Source organism: Lampetra planeri, unplaced genomic scaffold, assembly GCF_965212315.1.
Source record: "Lampetra planeri unplaced genomic scaffold, kcLamPlan1.2.h2 scaffold_247, whole genome shotgun sequence".
NCBI lineage: Eukaryota > Metazoa > Chordata > Hyperoartia > Petromyzontiformes > Petromyzontidae > Lampetra > Lampetra planeri.
Window position 1 is genome coordinate 11,858 of NW_027615076.1, and position 20,643 is coordinate 32,500.

Genomic DNA, 20,643 nt, shown 5'->3' on the forward strand with positions numbered 1-20,643 from the left:
CACTCATCCCACTTATCACTCATCCCACTCACCATTCATCCCACTAATCACTCATCACTCATCCCACTAATCACTCATCCCACTCACCACTCATCCCACTAATCACTCCACCACTCATCCCACTCACCACCCCGCGTGCCTTCACGGCACTTGCCCCGACAGCCCGTGTAGGCTACCTGGGGGACCTTTACCTGTGCCTCTGTTGACCTCGCAGGGCACGCCGGGATTTGGGGGCAAGGGGGAAGCCGGGCAGCCCGGACAGCCGGGCAGAGAGGTGAGTGGTGGTGGTGGTGGTGGTTGTGTTTGTTGTGGTGGTGGTGGTGGTTGTTGTGTTTGTTGTGGTGGTGGTGGTGGTGGTGGTTGTTGTGTTTGTTGTGGTGGTGGTGGTTGTGTTTGTTGTGGTGGTGGTGGTTGTTGTGTTTGTTGTGGTGGTGGTGGTTGTTGTGTTTGTTGTGGTGGTGGTGGTGGTTGTGTTTGTTGTGGTGGTGGTTGTTGTGTTTGTTGTGGTGGTGGTGGTGGTGGTTGTTGTGTTTGTTGTGGTGGTGGTGGTTGTTGTGTTTGTTGTGGTGGTGGTGGTTGTTGCGTTTGTTGTGGTGGTGGTGGTGGTGGTGGTTGTGTTTGTTGTGGTGGTGGTGGTTGTGTTTGTTGTGGTGGTGGTGGTGGTGGTGGTTGTTGTGTTTGTTGTGGTGGTGGTGGTTGTTGTGTTTGTTGTGGTGGTGGTGGTGGTGGTTGTTGTGTTTGTTGTGGTGGTGGTGGTGGTTGTGTTTGTTGTGGTGGTGGTGGTTGTTGTGTTTGTTGTGGTGGTGGTGGTTGTTGTGTTTGTTGTGGTGGTGGTGGTGGTTGTGTTTGTTGTGGTGGTGGTGGTTGTTGTGTTTGTTGTGGTGGTGGTGGTTGTTGTGTTTGTTGTGGTGGTGGTGGTGGTTGTTGTGTTTGTTGTGGTGGTGGTGGTGGTGGTGGTTGTTGTGTTTGTTGTGGTGGTGGTGGTGGTTGTGTTTGTTGTGGTGGTGGTGGTTGTTGTGTTTGTTGTGGTGGTGGTTGTTGTGTTTGTTGTGGTGGTGGTGGTGGTGGTGGTTGTGTTTGTTGTGGTGGTGGTGGTTGTTGTGTTTGTTGTGGTGGTGGTGGTGGTTGTTGTGTTTGTTGTGGTGGTGGTGGTGGTTGTTGTGTTTGTTGTGGTGGTGGTGGTGGTTGTTGTGTTTGTTGTGGTGGTGGTGGTGGTGGTTGTGTTTGTTGTGGTGGTGGTGGTTGTGTTTGTTGTGGTGGTGGTGGTTGTTGTGTTTGTTGTGGTGGTGGTGGTGGAGGTTGTTGTGTTTGTTGTGGTGGTGGTGGTGGTTGTGTTTGTTGTGGTGGTGGTGGTTGTTGTGTTTGTTGTGGTGGTGGTGGTGGTGGTTGTGTTTGTTGTGGTGGTGGTGGTGGTTGTTGTGTTTGTTGTGGTGGTGGTGGTTGTTGTGTTTGTTGTGGTGGTGGTGGTGGTGGTTGTTGTGTTTGTTGTGGTGGTGGTTGTGTTTGTTGTGGTGGTGGTGGTTGTTGTGTTTGTTGTGGTGGTGGTGGTTGTTGTGTTTGTTGTGGTGGTGGTGGTGGTTGTGTTTGTTGTGGTGGTGGTGGTTGTTGTGTTTGTTGTGGTGGTGGTGGTTGTTGTGTTTGTTGTGGTGGTGATGGTGGTGGTTGTTGTGTTTGTTGTGGTGGTGGTGGTTGTTGTGTTTGTTGTTGTGGTGGTGGTGGTGGTGGTGGTTGTGTTTGTTGTGGTGGTGGTGGTGGTTGTGTTTGTTGTGGTGGTGGTGGTGGTTGTTGTGTTTGTTGTGGTGGTGGTGGTTGTTGTGTTTGTTGTGGTGGTGGTGGTGGTGGTTGTGTTTGTTGTGGTGGTGGTGGTGGTTGTGTTTGTTGTGGTGGTGGTGGTTGTTGTGTTTGTTGTGGTGGTGGTGGTTGTTGTGTTTGTTGTGGTGGTGGTGGTGGTGGTTGTGTTTGTTGTGGTGGTGGTGGTGGTTGTGTTTGTTGTGGTGGTGGTGGTTGTTGTGTTGTTGTGGTGGGGGTGGTTGGTGTGTGTTGTGGTGGGTGGTGGGTGGGTGGGGTTGTGGTTGTTGTGGTGGGTGGTGGTGGTGTGTGTTGTGGTGGTGGTGGTGGTTGTTGTGTTTGTTGTGTGGTGGTGGTGGTTGTTGTGTGTTGTGGTGGTGGTGGGTGGTGGTTGTGGGGTGGTGGTGGTGGTTGTTGGGTGTGTGTTGTGGTGGTGGTGTTGTGTTTGTTGTGGTGGTGGTGAGGGTGGGTGTGGTTGTTGTGGTGGTGGTGGTTGTTGTGGTGGTGGTGGTGGTAGTGGTGGGGGGTGGTGGGGGTGGTTGTGGTGTTGTGGTGGTTGTGGTGGTTGTGGTGGGTGGTGGGTGTGGTGGTTGGTGTTGTGGTGGTGGTGGGTGGTGGGTGGTTGTGGTGGTTGTGGTGGTGGTGTGTGGTGGTTGTGGTGGTGGTGGTTGTGGTGGTGGTGGTGGGGTGGTGGTGGTGGTGTGGTGGTTGTGGTGGTTGTGGTGGTGGTGGTGGTTGTTGTGGTGGTGGTGGTGGTTGTTGTGTTTGTTGTGGTGGTGGTTGTTGTGTTTGTTGTGGTGGTGGTGGGGTGGTGGTGGTTGTTGTGGTGGTGGTGGTTGTTGTGGTGGTTGTGGTAGTGGTGGGGGGTGGTGGTGGTGGTTGTTGTTGTTGTGGTGGTTGTGGTGGTTGTGGTGGTGGTTGTGGTGGTTGTTGTTGTTGTGGTGGTTGTGGTGGTTGTTGTGGTGGTTGTGGTGGTTGTTGTGGTTGTTGTGGTGGTGGTTGTTGTGGTGGTGGTTGTGGGGTGGTGGTGGTTGTTGTGGTGGTGGTGGGGGTTGGTGGTGGTGGTGGTGGGGTGGTGGTGGTGGTGGGGGGGTGGTTGGTGGTTGTTGTGGTGGTGGTGGTTGTGGTGGTTGTTGTGGTGGTTGTGGTGGTGGTGGTTGTGGTGGTTGTGGTGGTTGTTGTGGTGGTGGGGGTTGGTGGTTGTGGTGGTGGTGGTTGTGGTGGTGGTTGTTGTGGTGGTTGTTGTGGTGGTGGTTGTGGTGGTGGTGGCGGTGATTGTGGTTGTTGTGGTGGTGGTGGTTGTTGTGGTGGTGGTGGGGTGGTGGTGGTTGTTGTGGGGGTGGTTGTGGTGGTGGTGGTGGTTGTTGTGGTTGTTGTGGTGGTTGTGGTGGTTGTTGTGGTGGTGGTTGTGGTGGTGGTGGCGGTGGTTGTGGTTGTTGTGGTGGTGGTGGGGGTTGGTGGTGGTTGTGGTGGTGGTGGTTGTGGTGGTGGTGGCGGTGGTGGCAGTGGTGGCGGTGGCGGTGGTGGTGGTGGCGGTGGTTGTTGGTGGTGGTGGCGGTTGTTGTGGTGGTTGTTGTGGTGGTGGGGTGGTGGTTCTTGTGGTTGTAGTGGTGGTTGTAGTGGTTGTAGTGGTGGTTGTAGTGGTTGTAGTGGTTGTAGTGGTTCTAGTGGTTGTAGTGGTGGTTGTAGTGGTTGTTGTGGTTGTAGTGGTTGTAGTGGTTGTAGTGGTGGTTGTAGTGGTTGTTGTGGTGGTTGTAGTGGTTGTTGTGGTTGTAGTGGTCGTTGTGGTGGTTGTTGTGGTTGTAGTGGTTGTAGTGGTTGTAGTGGTGGTTGTAGTGGTTGTTGTGGTGGTTGTAGTGGTTGTTGTGGTTGTAGTGGTCGTTGTAGTGGTTGTTGTGGTTGTAGTGGTTCTTGTGGTCGTTGTGGTGGTTGTGGTGGTTGTAGTGGTTGTAGTGGTGGTTGTAGTGGTTGTTGTAGTCGTTGTGGTGGTTGTGGTGGTTGTAGTGGTGGTGGTCGTTGTTGTGGTGGTTGTGGTTGTGCTCAGGGCTCTCCAGGGAAAGACGGTGAGCGAGGAACCTCAGGCAGAGACGTGAGTAGACACACACTCACATACGCACACTCACATACACACACTCACATACACACACACACATATACACACTCACATACACACACTCACATACACACACTCACATACACACACTCACATACACACACTCACATACACACACTCACATACACACACTCACATACACACACTCACATACACACACTCACATACACACACTCACATACACACACTCACATACACACACTCACATACACACACACACATACACACACTCACATACACACACTCACATACACACACTCACATACACACACTCACATACACACACTCACATATGTAATGTAGTAACTCCACGGGAGACGACTTCACGGGTAACACACTCTTTATTTTATCAAACTTGGTTACAGGTGACTAACACCTACTTTGTATCTCGGGTGACAAACACCCACTTCGCTACTTGGCGACTAACGCCCACTGAGTTTCTCGGATGACCAACATCCACTTAGTACTCGGGTGACAAACACCCACTTAGCTACTTGGCGACTAACGCCCACTGAGCTACTCGGATGACCAACATCCTCTTAGCTACTTGGCGACTAACGCCACTGAGCTACTCGGATGACCAACATCCACTTAGTACTCGGGTGACAAACACCCACTTAGCTACTTGGCGACTAACGCCCACTGAGTTACTCGGATGACCAACATCCACTTAGTACTCGGGTGACAAACACCCACTTAGCTACTTGGCGACTAACGCCCACTGAGCTACTCGGATGACCAACATCCTCTTAGCTACTTGGCGACTAACGCCACTGAGCTACTCGGATGACCAACATCCACTTAGTACTCGGGTGACAAACACCCACTTAGCTACTTGGCGACTAACGCCCACTGAGCTACTCGGATGACCAACATCCACTTAGCTACTCGGCGACTAACGCCACTGAGCTACTCGGATGACCAACATCCACTTAGCTACTCGGCGACTAACGCCACTGAGCTACTCGGCTTCACTAGGTCTTCAGCTCCGTCTTCGGGTCTTCAACTGGGTAACTCTCCCCGAGTGCTCTCGCGCGTCCCCCTTTATACCCCACCTGCGGACGTCGCTGCGAGCACCCACTTATTCGACCAATCACCGGGTGCCGGCTACGATCCTCTTTTCCCACATCTCATCGTGCCTCACCACTCACTCCGCGCCGCCTCGTCATCTGTCACTCCCGGCGCGCGCGTCCACACCACGCCCACAACGCGTGCCCAACCCCGCACCCCGCGCCGCCCCGTGATCCATCACTGTCACAGTCGGCGCACGTCAATACCACCACTACATCACCCCCTACCACATAGCTCGCAGCCGCCCCGGCTGCTACAAAAATTACAAACCCTCCCTGTGTGCCCCGTAACACAACACAACAACAAGAACAACAACTAAGCTAACAACACAACACGACGCGAACACCACCATCCGCAACCCTCAACCAATGCCACCGCGACAACAGAACAATATATACAAACCGGCGAGTGACAATAGCAATGTGTATACAAAAAAAATAAATGGAAATTTTTTTTTTTTCTTTCGACTCGTGCAGTGTCCCCTTTTCTTCCGAGCGTCCCTACAACGGGACATTATCCCGGCAGAGGGGAACACCGGGCGAGCTCGGTGTAGAGCACAAACAAAACCCGTCCTCATGAAAATTGTTGAGACCTAGCCCGAGTCCGCCTTGCCGGTCCGTCGTACGGCACCAGACGCGGTTGAACGTCCGGTGGTGCCGGCGGTTCAGGAAGACATCGGCCAGGCATCGAGGACTCGTGCGTGCCCCGGGGTTCAGGCTCTCGATGGTCAGCAGCCGTCAAGCCCGAGGCACCTGGGGGTGGGTCAGGTGGAGACACGTGAGGATCAGCCTGCGACACCTCCCTCCCCGAGTCGCCGGTCACATCACACGCCCGGTCGTCACGGCACAGAACGGGGTCACACGGTGCCGCATAGGGCTTCAGTCGGGAGGGGTGCACATACCAACGGCGTTTCCCCCATTTAATCTGTATACTCTGGGGCCGTGCAACCCGCACAATTTCCACCGGTCCCCTCCAAGGTCTCAACAACTTGGGGGACGTAGCCAACGGTGCGTGTGGACAATGCAGCCAGGCCTTATCGCCTGGTTTCCAATCATGCGTATGCACCCTCCGCTCATGCAATTTCTCGTTTGCAATTTGCCGCGACCGCGAATTCAACCTTGCCCCCTCCCGCGCTTCAGTCAATTTGGCGATATTAAATTTGATGTGGTCTGCCAATTTAGATTTTGCACGTGGCTGGGAAATCCCCAGTTGGACGTCCATGGCCGGATCGGCCTCCCGCCCATACATAAGAAAAAATGGGGAAAACCCCGTCGCCGCATGAGGGGCCATTCGATAGGCCGCGAGTACCCCCGGCACCTGTAAGTCCCAATCAACCTGATCGTCGCAGACCTGTTGGCACAACATAGACGTAATCGTTCTGTTCAGACGCTCAACCATCCCGTCAGTCTGCGGGTGGTAGGGGGAAGTACGCACTTTCTTTGTACCCAACAAGTCACACACCTCGCGCAACAAAACGCTCGAAAAATTCTTCCCTTGATCCGTCAGCAAGCGTTCGGGGGCGCCCTTGTCCAACACATAACCCTGGACAAAGGCGTCCGCCACCGCCGCAGCCGACTGGTTGGCGAGCGGCCATGCCATAGGCCATCGGGTGAAGTATTCCACGCCAACCAGCAGGAACCTATTTCCCCTTGGTGTAACCGGAAAGGGCCCCAAGATGTCCAACGCTACCAATTCGTTTATACGCGAAACCTGAATGGATTGCAGCGGTGGATTAGCCGCCAATGGTGGCGGTTTGCTTTTGGCGCACTCTACGCATCCCTTAAGAATATTCGCCACGTCGTTACCCATCCCCGGCCAATAATAGTCTCGCTGGATTAGGGCGAGCGTTTTGTGAAAACCCAGATGCATGAGCCGTTCATGAGCTGCCAGAACAATCCTACCCCGCATAGCAACAGGCACCACGAGCACGTGACGCCGGGACATGTTGTCCCACCTCATCAACAGGCCCTGTCTGCACACCCAGGAACCGACCCGCGCCTCCCCTTGTTCGGGAGCGCCAACTTTCCGACGCAGCGTAAGTAGGGAGCTGTCGGACATCTGGAGGCGGCCCCACTCAATGAGGGGCAACGACAACAGCGAATCCCTCCCCGTGGGGGCGTCCTCTCCCGGGGTGTCAGTGGCGGCGAGCGCAACTCCCGGGGCGCCGGCGACCGGGGGTTTGCACCGCGCTGATCCCAACAAACATGTGCAGTCCGTGCACGGCGGCAACCGCGACAAGGCGTCCGCGTTTGAGTGCCGCAACCCTTTTCGGTAAATCGTCGTGAATTGGTAGTCTTGAAGGACCTCCAACCATCGGGACAATTGGCCCGATGGCTGCGCCACGCGCATAGCGTATTGTAGAGCCGCATGGTCCGTCCGGACCGTAAAATGACGGCCGTAAAGATACGGCCTGAATTGCTGTGTAAAAAACACAATGGCTAACAATTCACGACGAGTTACGCAATAGCGTTGTTCTGCGGGGGAAAGAACCCTACTACCGTAGGCGACCACCCGTTCAACCCCCCCGACCAACTGTGAGAGCACCCCCCCGATACCCGTATTGCTGGCGTCCGTGTCAAGCAAAAACGGTTGTGTGAAATCGGGGTAACACAAGGGGGGAGCCTGCACCAAAGCGTCACGGAGGGAGCAGAACGCATCCTCCTCCTCTGCCCCCCAGTGAAACCTCACACCCTTAGCCGTCAAAGCGTGCAGGGGCTTGGCTATGGTGGCAAATTGCTTGACAAAACGACGGTAATAGGAGGCAAAACCAATGAAACTACGAACCTCCGTGACCGAGGTTGGCGTTGGCCATGAGCTGACGCAATGCGTCTTAGCAGGGTCCGTCGAGATCCCTGAACGACTCACGATATGGCCCAAATACCTGACAGATTCCCGAAGCAGAAAACATTTAGCTGGTTTAAATTTTAGCTTAGCGGAACGCATCCTGAGGAACACCGCTCTCAGTCGCTGGAGGTGCTCCTCGAAAGTCCGACTAAAGACGATAATATCGTCAAGATAAATCAAACAGGTATCCCATTGGAGGCCTGACAAAACCAATTCCATGAGTCTCTGGAACGTGGCGGGGGCGGAATGTAAGCCCATGGGCAAACGGTTGAATTCAAAAAGGCCCCCAGGTGTGCGGAAAGCAGTTTTAGGTTTAGACTCGTTATCGAGTGGCAATTGCCAAAATCCAGAAAGCAGATCGAGTGTGGAAAAAAACTGCGCCCCCGCCAAGGCATCCAGCGACTCATCCATCCTGGGGAGCGGATACGCATCCGCCATCGAGATTTTGTTTAAGCGGCGGAAATCGACACAAAATCGCAAGGACCCGTCCTGTTTCTTTACTAGGTCAATAGGAGCACCCCACGGACTAGAAGAGGGCGAAATGATATCGGCCGCCAACATATCATTAACCGCCGATTGCACATGTTCCTTCTCGGCCGGGCTGAGCCGGAAAGGATTCTGACGAATAGGGGCCGCGTCCCCTGTAGCTATGTGGTGGCGCAACAGGTCAGTGCAGCCGATATCGTACTTATGTTTGCTGAACACGTCAGCAAACTCGATGAGCAAACCCCTCAATGCTCCCAATTGCACCCCGGACAAGTTAGCAGAACCCGCACACAGCGAGTCCAACCACTCAGTCCCCTCATCACTTTGAGGATGCGACTCGACAGTAAAATCTGCTTGAGCCACGAGCCGTTCCTCAACGGGCAGCGGCGCGGCGTGAGCCAGCACCGTTCCCTGCGCAATTACGGCCGGCCGCGACCCCGTATTCAGGACCATTACGAACGGCTCACTGTCCCCTCTCACCATGGTTTGAGCAACCGCTAAGTCGAGGCCCTTACTGGCTCTGTTTGACGGCCCCAACAGCACCCCCTGTGCCTCCGCACCCACCTCGAGTGGCTTCCTGAACCGAAGGGGTACTAACATTTGCGATCCCGGGGGTACCCGTACAGTGTGAGTCGCCAGCGCCTGCACCGTCGCACAAACCGTGCGCACTTTGATAGGGCTTGACAAGAAGGCAACCCGCCGACCTGACGGAAGCTCTATGCAGGCCTGATCAATAAGAATTTTGATGGGCATTTTTGACAAAAAGTCCGTACCTAGCAAACAGGGAACGGCCAGCGATGATGATACAAAAATAGGGCCCGCTAATTTAATGTCCCCAATGCAAATAGTCGCCCGAATCTGGCCGATGATCCCCAGGGATCCCCCATTCGCCGCATAAAATGGCACATCTACCGGCAGAAGGGGTCTACTTTGGACGGGAAGGATGTTATAAATAAGGTCCGAGATGATGGTGGCCGACGCACCCGTGTCAACAAGCACCCGGACCTCAACCCCGTCAATGAACCCCGTTACCACGGACGACCCGGCTGACGCAGCCACGATCCTGTGGGCCAATTCGGACCACTCGACTGCTTGCGGGCCGCGTACGGACCCCCCCCGCCGAATTGAACCCCCGGCACCCAGCCGCGAACCCCCCACCGCGAAGCGGCGACCCGAATGTGCCGTGTTTGTGGACCGAACGTGTGAGGTGCCGCGACTTGCCGGGCTTTGTTGGGACGACTTGTGGCCCTGGTCGTCGTCCCGACGTGGTCCTGCGATGCGCGGACGCGGGGCCCGGCACCCGGCTGCGACGTGACCCCGAAGGCCGCAGTTGTAGCAGACGACGGACGTCGTAGGTTTCGGTTGCTCCAGCTTGCGGGGCGAACGTGTGGGCGAACGACCTCCCGTTCTCCACTCCCCCGGACACGGTGCAGCGAAGGCCCGCTCCTGCACCGCAGCTGGCTGAGGTTCGGCGATCGTGGCGGCCAGTGCCGCATTCCCCGGCCATTTGCAGACGACCCCCGGCTTGCGTTTGAGGACCTCGTACGCGTGAATGCTCGTGGCGATCGCCAGGGAGCAGATCTCCATCTCGTCTGCCACGTTGATGGGGACCCCCAACTCGTGGGCCAACACCAGCAGCTGCTCCGTCACCATGGCGTCCTTCCCCTCCTTATCCATGCGGGGAAAAGCCGCGTCCGCCAAGGCGAGCAGTGCCGTGCGGTAGGCTAGCGTCGTTTCCCCAGCCACCTTCCGCCGATCGTAGAACTGGTGGCGGCACGTGGAGGGCGGCCCGAACACCTTCGCCATCAGGTGTAGTGCGGCCTGGAGCGTAGAGCGGGACGACCTTGCAGCAGATGTGAAGGCTGCAAGCGCGTCGTCGTCAAGCATCGCTGGCAACGCACGCAGGGCAGTGGTGTCGGACCACCCCGACATCTCCTGATGAGCGAGGAACCTTCGTTGGAAGGCTCCCCAGTCGCCCCCATCCGCCTTGAACGCCGACAGCGCGGGCAATCTTTGCTGGAGAACCCGATCGTCGTCGACGTCGGAGAGATTTTCCCGCGCTCCGCTGGAGTTGTGTAAAATGTCGGCTCGGTTGTCAGGCGCAAAATGGAGGGCTCCGGCGCGCGCTGATGACGTGGGCTGCGCTGCGCGGAGGTGTCCGGCCACGTGGCGTCCGTCTTTCCCGCCAATCAATGGCGGCCCCTCAAAAACGGCGGGAACTTCCAGGCTTTCGGCGCGAAGCGCCGTTTGGCGGGATCCCGCCAGCCTCGCTCCTTCCTCCAACCCCGCAGCCGTTTTCCCGCCCGCTGGAACGGAGATCTCGGCCAAGATTGCAGCGGCGGCGAGCAGCAACTCCGCCAACCGGGAGTGTGCGTCTTGGAGGCTGGTGTCGGAGGCAAGCAGAGCGTCGGCCATCACCGCGAGGTGCTGCATCGGCGGCCACTCCCCGTCCTCTCCTCCCGAGGTTGGTGTCCCCGGTACGCCGTCGTCATCCCGACCTCGCTCGTGGGTACGGGTAGTCTTCCTTGTGTCCATACTTCTTGAAGACAGGTTTACTTCTGACGCCAGTTGTAATGTAGTAACTCCACGGGAGACGACTTCACGGGTAACACACTCTTTATTTTATCAAACTTGGTTACAGGTGACTAACACCTACTTTGTATCTCGGGTGACAAACACCCACTTCGCTACTTGGCGACTAACGCCCACTGAGTTTCTCGGATGACCAACATCCACTTAGTACTCGGGTGACAAACACCCACTTAGCTACTTGGCGACTAACGCCCACTGAGTTACTCGGATGACCAACATCCACTTAGTACTCGGGTGACAAACACCCACTTAGCTACTTGGCGACTAACGCCCACTGAGCTACTCGGATGACCAACATCCTCTTAGCTACTTGGCGACTAACGCCACTGAGCTACTCGGATGACCAACATCCACTTAGTACTCGGGTGACAAACACCCACTTAGCTACTTGGCGACTAACGCCCACTGAGCTACTCGGATGACCAACATCCACTTAGCTACTCGGCGACTAACGCCACTGAGCTACTCGGATGACCAACATCCACTTAGCTACTCGGCGACTAACGCCACTGAGCTACTCGGCTTCACTAGGTCTTCAGCTCCGTCTTCGGGTCTTCAACTGGGTAACTCTCCCCGAGTGCTCTCGCGCGTCCCCCTTTATACCCCACCTGCGGACGTCGCTGCGAGCACCCACTTATTCGACCAATCACCGGGTGCCGGCTACGATCCTCTTTTCCCACATCTCATCGTGCCTCACCACTCACTCCGCGCCGCCTCGTCATCTGTCACTCCCGGCGCGCGCGTCCACACCACGCCCACAACGCGTGCCCAACCCCGCACCCCGCGCCGCCCCGTGATCCATCACTGTCACAGTCGGCGCACGTCAATACCACCACTACACATACACACACTCACATACACACACTCACATACACACACTCACATACACACACTCACATACACACACTCACATACACACACTCACATACACACACTCACATACACACACTCACATACACACACTCACATACACACACTCACATACACACACTCACATACACACACTCACATACACACACTCACATACACACACTCACATACACACACTCACATACACACACTCACATACACACACTCACATACACACACTCACATACACACACTCACATACACACACTCACATACACACACTCACATACACACACTCACATACACACACTCACATACACACACTCACATACACACACTCACATACACACACTCACATACACACACTCACATACACACACTCACATACACACACTCACATACACACACTCACATACACACACTCACATACACACACTCACATACACACACTCACATACACACACTCACATACACACACTCACATACACACACTCACATACACACACACACATACACACACTCACATACACACACTCACATACACACACTCACATACACACACTCACATACACACACACACATACACACACTCACATACACACACTCACATACACACACTCACATACACACACTCACATACACACACTCACATACACACACTCACATACACACACTCACATACACACACACACATACACACACTCACATACACACACTCACATACACACACACACATACACACACTCACATACACACACTCACATACACACACTCACATACACACACTCACACACTCACATACACACACTCACATACACACACTCACATACACACACTCACATACACACACTCACATACACACACTCACATACACACACTCACATACACACACTCACATACACACACTCACATACACACACTCACATACACACACTCACATACACACACACACATACACACACTCACATACACACACTCACATACACACACTCACATACACACACTCGCATACACACACACTCACATACACACACTCACATACACACACTCACATACACACACTCACATACACACACTCACATACACACACTCACATACACACACTCACATACACACACTCACATACACACACTCACATACACACACTCACATACACACACTCACATACACACACTCACATACACACACACACATACACACACTCACATACACACACTCACATACACACACTCACATACACACACTCACATACACACACTCACATACACACACTCACATACACACACTCACATACACACACACACACATATGAAGTATTGGAAAATGACGGCAGGAAACTCCTTGACGGGAACACACTTCTTTTATTAAATCTTGACTTGTAACAATACAACGCGTGGCCTCTCTTCTTCACAATGCGGTCACCATACAACGGTACAACTCGTGACCTCTTCTCTCCGCCTTACGCTTCTCTTGACTCTCTTAGATTCTGTGCTGCTGGCTCTCTGTGCCTCGTGTAGACTCCGCGCCTCGGCTACACTCTTCTCTCGTCTCGTGTAGACTCTGCGCCTCTGCTACACTCTCCACTCGCCTCGTGTAGACTTTGCATCTCTCTCTGGCTACACCGTATGCATACTCGGCTCGTGTAGACCTTTCTCTCTCTCTGGCTACACCGTATGCATACTCGGCTCGTGTAGACCTTCCTCTCTCTCTGGCTACACACTATACATCACTCAGCTCGTGTAGACCGTTCTCTCTCTCTGGCTACACACTATACATTACTCAGCTCGTGTAGACCGTTCTCTCTCTCTGGCTACACACTATACATTACTCAGCTCGTGTAGACCGTTCTCTCTCTCTGGCTACACAATATACATTACTCAGCTCGTGTAGACCGTTCTCTCTCTCTGGCTACACACTATACATTACTCAGCTCGTGTAGACCGTTCTCTCTCTCTGGCTACACACTATACATTACTCAGCTCGTGTAGACCGTTCTCTCTCTCTGGCTACACACTATACATTACTCAGCTCGTGTAGACCGTTCTCTCTCTCTGGCTACACACTATACATTACTCAGCTCGTGTAGACCGTTCTCTCTCTCTGGCTACACACTATACATTACTCAGCTCGTGTAGACCGTTCTCTCTCTCTGGCTACACAATATACATTACTCAGCTCGTGTAGACCGTTCTCTCTCTCTGGCTACACAATATACATTACTCAGCTCGTGTAGACCGTTCTCTCTCTCTGGCTACACACTATACATTACTCAGCTCGTGTAGACCGTTCTCTCTCTCTGGCTACACACTATACATTACTCAGCTCGTGTAGACCGTTCTCTCTCTCTGGCTACACACTATACATTACTCAGCTCGTGTAGACCGTTCTCTCTCTCTGGCTACACACTATACATTACTCAGCTCGTGTAGACCGTTCTCTCTCTCTGGCTACACAATATACATTACTCAGCTCGTGTAGACCGTTCTCTCTCTCTGGCTACACACTTATACCTTACTCTCCTCTACTCTCCATTACTCTCCTCTCCGGGCTCTATCTCTGCACCTTCGTCTTCATTCTTAGATGGTTCCACTTCTGCCCCCTGCTCCTCTGTGCATCACCTTATATACCTCTTCTTCCCGGGAGACGGAGCGGATGCGGACCTCAACGTCGGCACCGCTCCTCAGTTACCCAATCCCCACGCGCTATCCCTACGATCCGGTTCCGCTCAGCGCGTGTTTCCACTCCCCGACCAATCACACCGCGCTGCTACCCGATCACTCCCTCTGGGCGCGTCACCGGCACACAGCCAATCAGCAGCACTACCCCCACCCGCGCACTGACGCCTGCTCCTCCCCGTCAGCGCGCGTCACCACACACACACCCGTACATACGCGCTGGCACACGACATATACACCCAGCGCGTATCACCACTACACATACACACACTCACATACACACACTCACATACACACACTCACATACACACACTCACATACACACACTCACATACACACACTCACATACACACACTCACATACACACACTCACATACACACACTCACATACACACACTCACATACACACACTCACATACACACACTCACATACACACACTCACATACACACACTCACATACACACACACACACATACACACACTCACATACACACACTCACATACACACACACTGACATACACACACTCACATACACACACTGACATACACACTGACATACACACACACTGACATACACACACTCACATACACACACACATACACACACTCACATACACACACACATACACACATACACACATACACACACTCACATACACACACTCACATACACAACAAAGATAAAGATCCCCCGTATAGCCTTAACAGACTGTAGGGGCAAGTGCTGTTAGCGAGCACCTATGAAGGCCGGAACGGTACACGAGGGGGTGGGTGGCCAGCACCACGCCCGACCGCCTTTGTCTCCCCAGTGGCGATGTTTACACACCGCACCAGGTACTCATTTAAGGCTGAGTCGACCTAGGGGAGGCCCAGGACCGGTTCAGATAATCGTCACTGGTGTTAGCCGTGAGCGGGAATCGAACCCGGGTCGCCAGGTTCATAGCGCAGCGCGCTAACCGCTACACTACCGCTCCCCACAAACACACACACTGACATACACACACTCACATACACACACACTGACATACACACTCACATGCACACACACTGACATACACACACTAACATACACACACACTGACATACACACACTCACATACACACACATACATACACACACTCACATACACATACACACTCACATACACACTCACATACACACACACACATACACACACTCACATACACATACACACACATACTCACACTCACATACACACTCACATACACACTGACATACACACACACTGACATACACACACTCACATACACACACACTGACATACACACTGACATACACACACACTGACATACACACACTCACATACACACACATACACACACTCACACTCACATACACACTGACATACACACTCACATACACACACACTGACATACACACACTGACATACACACACACTGACATACACACACTCACATACACACACACTGACATACACACACTGACATACACACACTGACATACACACACTGACATACACACACACTGACATACACACACTCACATACACACACTCACATACACACACACTGACATACACACACTCACATACACACACACTGACATACACACTGACATACACACACACTGACATACACACACTCACATACACACACACTGACATACACACTGACATACACACACACTGACATACACACACTCACATACACACACATACACACACTCACACTCACATACACACTGACATACACACTCACATACACACACACTGACATACACACACCGACATACACACACACTGACATACACACACTCACATACACACACACTGACATACACACACTGACATACACACACTGACATACACACACTGACATACACACACACTGACATACACACACTCACATACACACACTCACATACACACACACTGACATACACACACTCACATACACACACACTAACATACACACACTCACATACACACACTCACATACACACACACTGACATACACACACACACATACACACACTGACATACACACACTCACATACACACACTCACATACACACACACTGACATACACACACTGACATACACACACACTGACATACACACACTGACATACACACACACTGACATACACACACACTCACATACACACACTCACATACACACACACTGACATACACACACTGACATACACACACACTGACATACACACACTGACATACACACACACTGACATACACACACTCACATACACACACTCACATATACACACACTGACATACACACACTGACATACACACACACTGACATACACACACACTCACATTCACACACTCACATACACACACACTGACATACACACACTGACATACACACACACTCACATACACACACTCACATACACACACACTGACATACACACACTGACATACACACACACTGACATACACGCACTCACATACACACACTCACATACACACACACTGACATACACACACTCACATACACACACTCACATACACACACACTGACATACACACACACACATACACACACTGACATACACACACTCACACACACACTGACATAGCTGCTGCTACTCGCTACTAACAGCACTTGCCCCAGCAGTCTGTAGAGGCTACACGGGGGACCTTTGTCTGTGTCTACCTTCATAGGTGCTACTGCCACTCGCTAACAGCACTTGCCCCAGCAGTCTGTTGAGGCTACACGGGGGACCTTTGTCTGTGTGTGCGTGTGCAGGGATCTCCAGGCTCCTCAGGACAGCCCGGGCTTCCAGGCGGAGCTGGGCCTCAGGTAAGTGGCGGATGACGTCACCACGACGCTTGTGCCAGGCCACGTGCACCTTGAGGTTGCCACGTGAAGTGTCGAACGCCCGCTGGCAGGAGGTCACGGGGCAGACCCAGCAGGTGCCACGGGTCGACTGACCGAGATGACCGAGATGACTGGCTGATGCACCACCTGTGCCCCCTACTGTGCCAACTTGCTGCGCTTTAGCCACCCGGCGCTCCGCTCGTTGTTGTGAGCGTCGCTCCTCCGCCCTCCGTTGTTGCTGGAGGGCGACTGCCTCCAACTGCCCAGTAGCCTCAAGATGCACCTAGCCTGGCACTGCCCCAGTAGCCTCCTCAAGATGCACCTAGCCTGGCACTGCCCAGTAGCAGCATCCTTCACGAGCCTCCTCCACAGAGGCCGATCTTGACACCGCTGGTACCAGTCATCGGCAAGTCCACTCAGCTCCACGTCCTCCTGTACCACATCGCTCCATCTCTTCTCTAGCCCGTGCCTCCTGTACCACATCGCTCCATCTCTTCTCTAGCCCGTGCCTCCTGTACCACATCACTCCATCTCTTCTCTAGCCCGTGCCTCCTGTACCACATCACTCCATCTCTTCTCTAGCCCGTGCCTCCTGTACCACATCACTCCATTTCCTTTCTAGCCCGTGCCTCCCGTACCACATCACTCCATCTCTTCTCTAGCCCGTGCCTCCTGTACCACATCGCTCCATCTCTTCTCTAGCCCGTGCCTCCTGTACCACATCACTCCATCTCTTCTCTAGCCCGTGCCTCCTGTACCACATCACTCCATCTCTTCTCTAGCCCGTGCCTCCTGTACCACATCACTCCATTTCCTTTCTAGCCCGTGCCTCCCGTACCACATCACTCCATCTCTTCTCTAGCCCGTGCCTCCTGTACCACATCGCTCCATCTCTTCTCTAGCCCGTGCCTCCTGTACCACATCACTCCATCTCTTCTCTAGCCCGTGCCTCCTGTACCACATCACTCCATCTCTTCTCTAGCCCGTGCCGCGCCCGTTTAGCCCCCTCGATCCGGCCGAACAAAAGCTGTTTAGGCAGCTCCCTTCACACACGCACATGCACCTCAGCACCTGCCAGGGTGTTTTGTGTTCAGGGGTGATGGTGTTGATGTCCGTGGTGATGATGGTGATGGTGACAGTGACACCTGTTAAACCCTACCTTGTTACGGAGCCATTCACAGACCTGATTGGTCAGCCCGTGGCCCTTGTGAATCCCATCACAAGGGAGATGATGTTGGTGATGATGTTGGTGATGATGATGTTGATGATGATGGTGATGTTGGTGATGTTGATAATGTTGATGTTGAAGATGTTGATGGTGGTGATGTTGATAATGTTGATGATGATGATGATCTTGATGATGTTGGTCATGATGATGTTTGTGATGATGTTGTTGATGATGATGATGATGTTGATGATGTTGATGATGTTGTTGATGATGATGTTGATGATGGGGTTGATGATGTTGATGATGATGTTGATGATGATGATGATGTTGGTGATGATGATGTTTGTGATGATGTTGTTGATGATGTTGATGATGTTGATGATGTTGATGATGTTGTTGATGATGATGTTGATGATGGGGTTGATGTTGATGAAGATGATGTTGATGATGATGATGATGTTGGTGATGATGTTGATGTTGAAGATGATGTTGGTGATGATGATGTTGATGATGATGTTGATGATGATGTTGGTGATGTTGTTGATGTTTTAGGGTCCCAAGGGAGATCGCGGATTCCCAGGCCCTCCGGGAAATGTGAGCGAACTCACTCATTCATCCTCTTACTCATTCTCTCACTCATTCTCTCACTCATTCCCTCACCCATTCTCACTCATTCATCCCCTCACTCATTCACTCACTCATTCATTCCCTCACTCAATCACTCACTCATTCGTACACTCACTCACTCATACACTCACTCAATCACTCACTCATCTCAATCACTCAATCAATTACTCACTGTGTGAGTCTATGGGTCTGTTCTGTGTGAGTCTACGGGTCTCTGTGTGAGTCTACGGGTTTCTGTGTGAGTCTACGGGTTTCTGTGTGAGTCTACGGGTCTCTGTGGAAGTCTACGGGTCTCTGTGTGAGTCTGTGGGTCTCTGTGTGAGTCTGTGGGTCTCTGTGTGAGTCTACGGGTCTCTGTGGGAGTCTACGGGTCTCTGTGGATCAATGTGAGTCTATGAGTCTACGTGAGTCTATGGGTCTCTGTGTGAGTCTGTGGGTCTCTGTGGGTCAATGTGAGTCTACGAGTCTCTGTGTGAGTCTACGCGTCTCTGTGTGAGTCTACGGGTCTCTGTGGATCAATGTGAGTCTATGGGTCTCTGTGTGAGTCTGTGGGTCTCTGTGTGAGTCTACGGGTCTCTGTGCGAGTCTACGGGTCTCTGTGGGAGTCTACGGGTCTCTGTGGGTCAATGTAAGTCTATGGGTCTCTGTATGAGTCTACGGGTCTCTGTGTGAGTCTACGGGTCTCTGTGTGAGTCTACGGGTCTCTCTGTGAGTCTGTGGGTCTCTGTGTGAGTCTACGGGTCTCTGTGTGAGTCTGTGGGTCTCTGTGTGAGTCTACGGGTCTCTGTGTGAGTCTGTGGGTCTTTGTGTGAGTCTGTGGGTCTCTGTGTGAGTCTGTGGGTCTCTGTGTGTGTCTGTGGGTCTCTGTGTGAGTCTACGGGTCTCTGTGTGAGTCTGTGGGTCTTTGTGTGAGTCTGTGGGTCTTTGTGTGAGTCTGTGGGTCTTTGTGTGAGTCTGTGGGTCTCTGTGTGAGTCTGTGGGTCTCTGTGTGAGTCTACGGGTCTCTGTGTGAGTCTGTGGGTCTCTGTGTGAGTCTGTGGGTCTCTGTGTGAGTCTACGGGTCTCTGTGTGGGTCTATGATGATGACGAGAACATAAGATACACAGTCAATGCCAGTGAGTGGATTGCGCTCTGAAAGTCACCATCAACGTGAACAACAATCAGTTAAGATCTGAAGTGGTTTATTACGTCCTTCCAATGATTGCTGAGTCAGAATCCATCTTCTCGGTTGAAATTGTCTCTGTGTTTGTATATGTGGATCGCCTCATGAACGAATCTCTCATGGTAGCCAGATGGCTTGCAGAGAACCTCTGTCTTGGAGAAGTCAATGTCATGTGAGCCCACTGAAATTTCGATTTAAATTTAAATCGAAATTTACCGAAAGAACCAAGAAGATGAATCCCTGCAGTCACGAAAGCTTTAAATCGAAATGTAGACGACGATGATGATGATTCAAAAGTGCCATCACAGCTCCTAGTGGCTTTTTGACATCGCGAGAGAAGAGCATTCCAGACGGCCGCAAAAGCAGCGGCATCTGAAAGTGCGATGCGGCGAAGATGACTGGAGTTTGTGTGTGTGCGTGCGTGTGTGTGTGTGTGTA

At 52.7% G+C, this 20,643-nt stretch overlaps 1 long non-coding RNA gene across 1 annotated transcript in view; it reads left to right on the forward strand.

The window, feature by feature from the left end:
- Positions 1-214: 214 nt before the first annotated feature.
- LOC144740627 (uncharacterized) overlaps positions 215-20,643 on the forward strand; it is a 24,352-nt gene continuing 3,923 nt past the window's right edge. The window contains exons 1-4 of the long non-coding RNA XR_013589703.1: positions 215-274; positions 3,833-3,877; positions 17,177-17,230; positions 18,969-19,010. This is a non-coding gene — a long non-coding RNA (uncharacterized LOC144740627). The remainder of the gene's footprint in view (positions 275-3,832; positions 3,878-17,176; positions 17,231-18,968; positions 19,011-20,643) is intronic.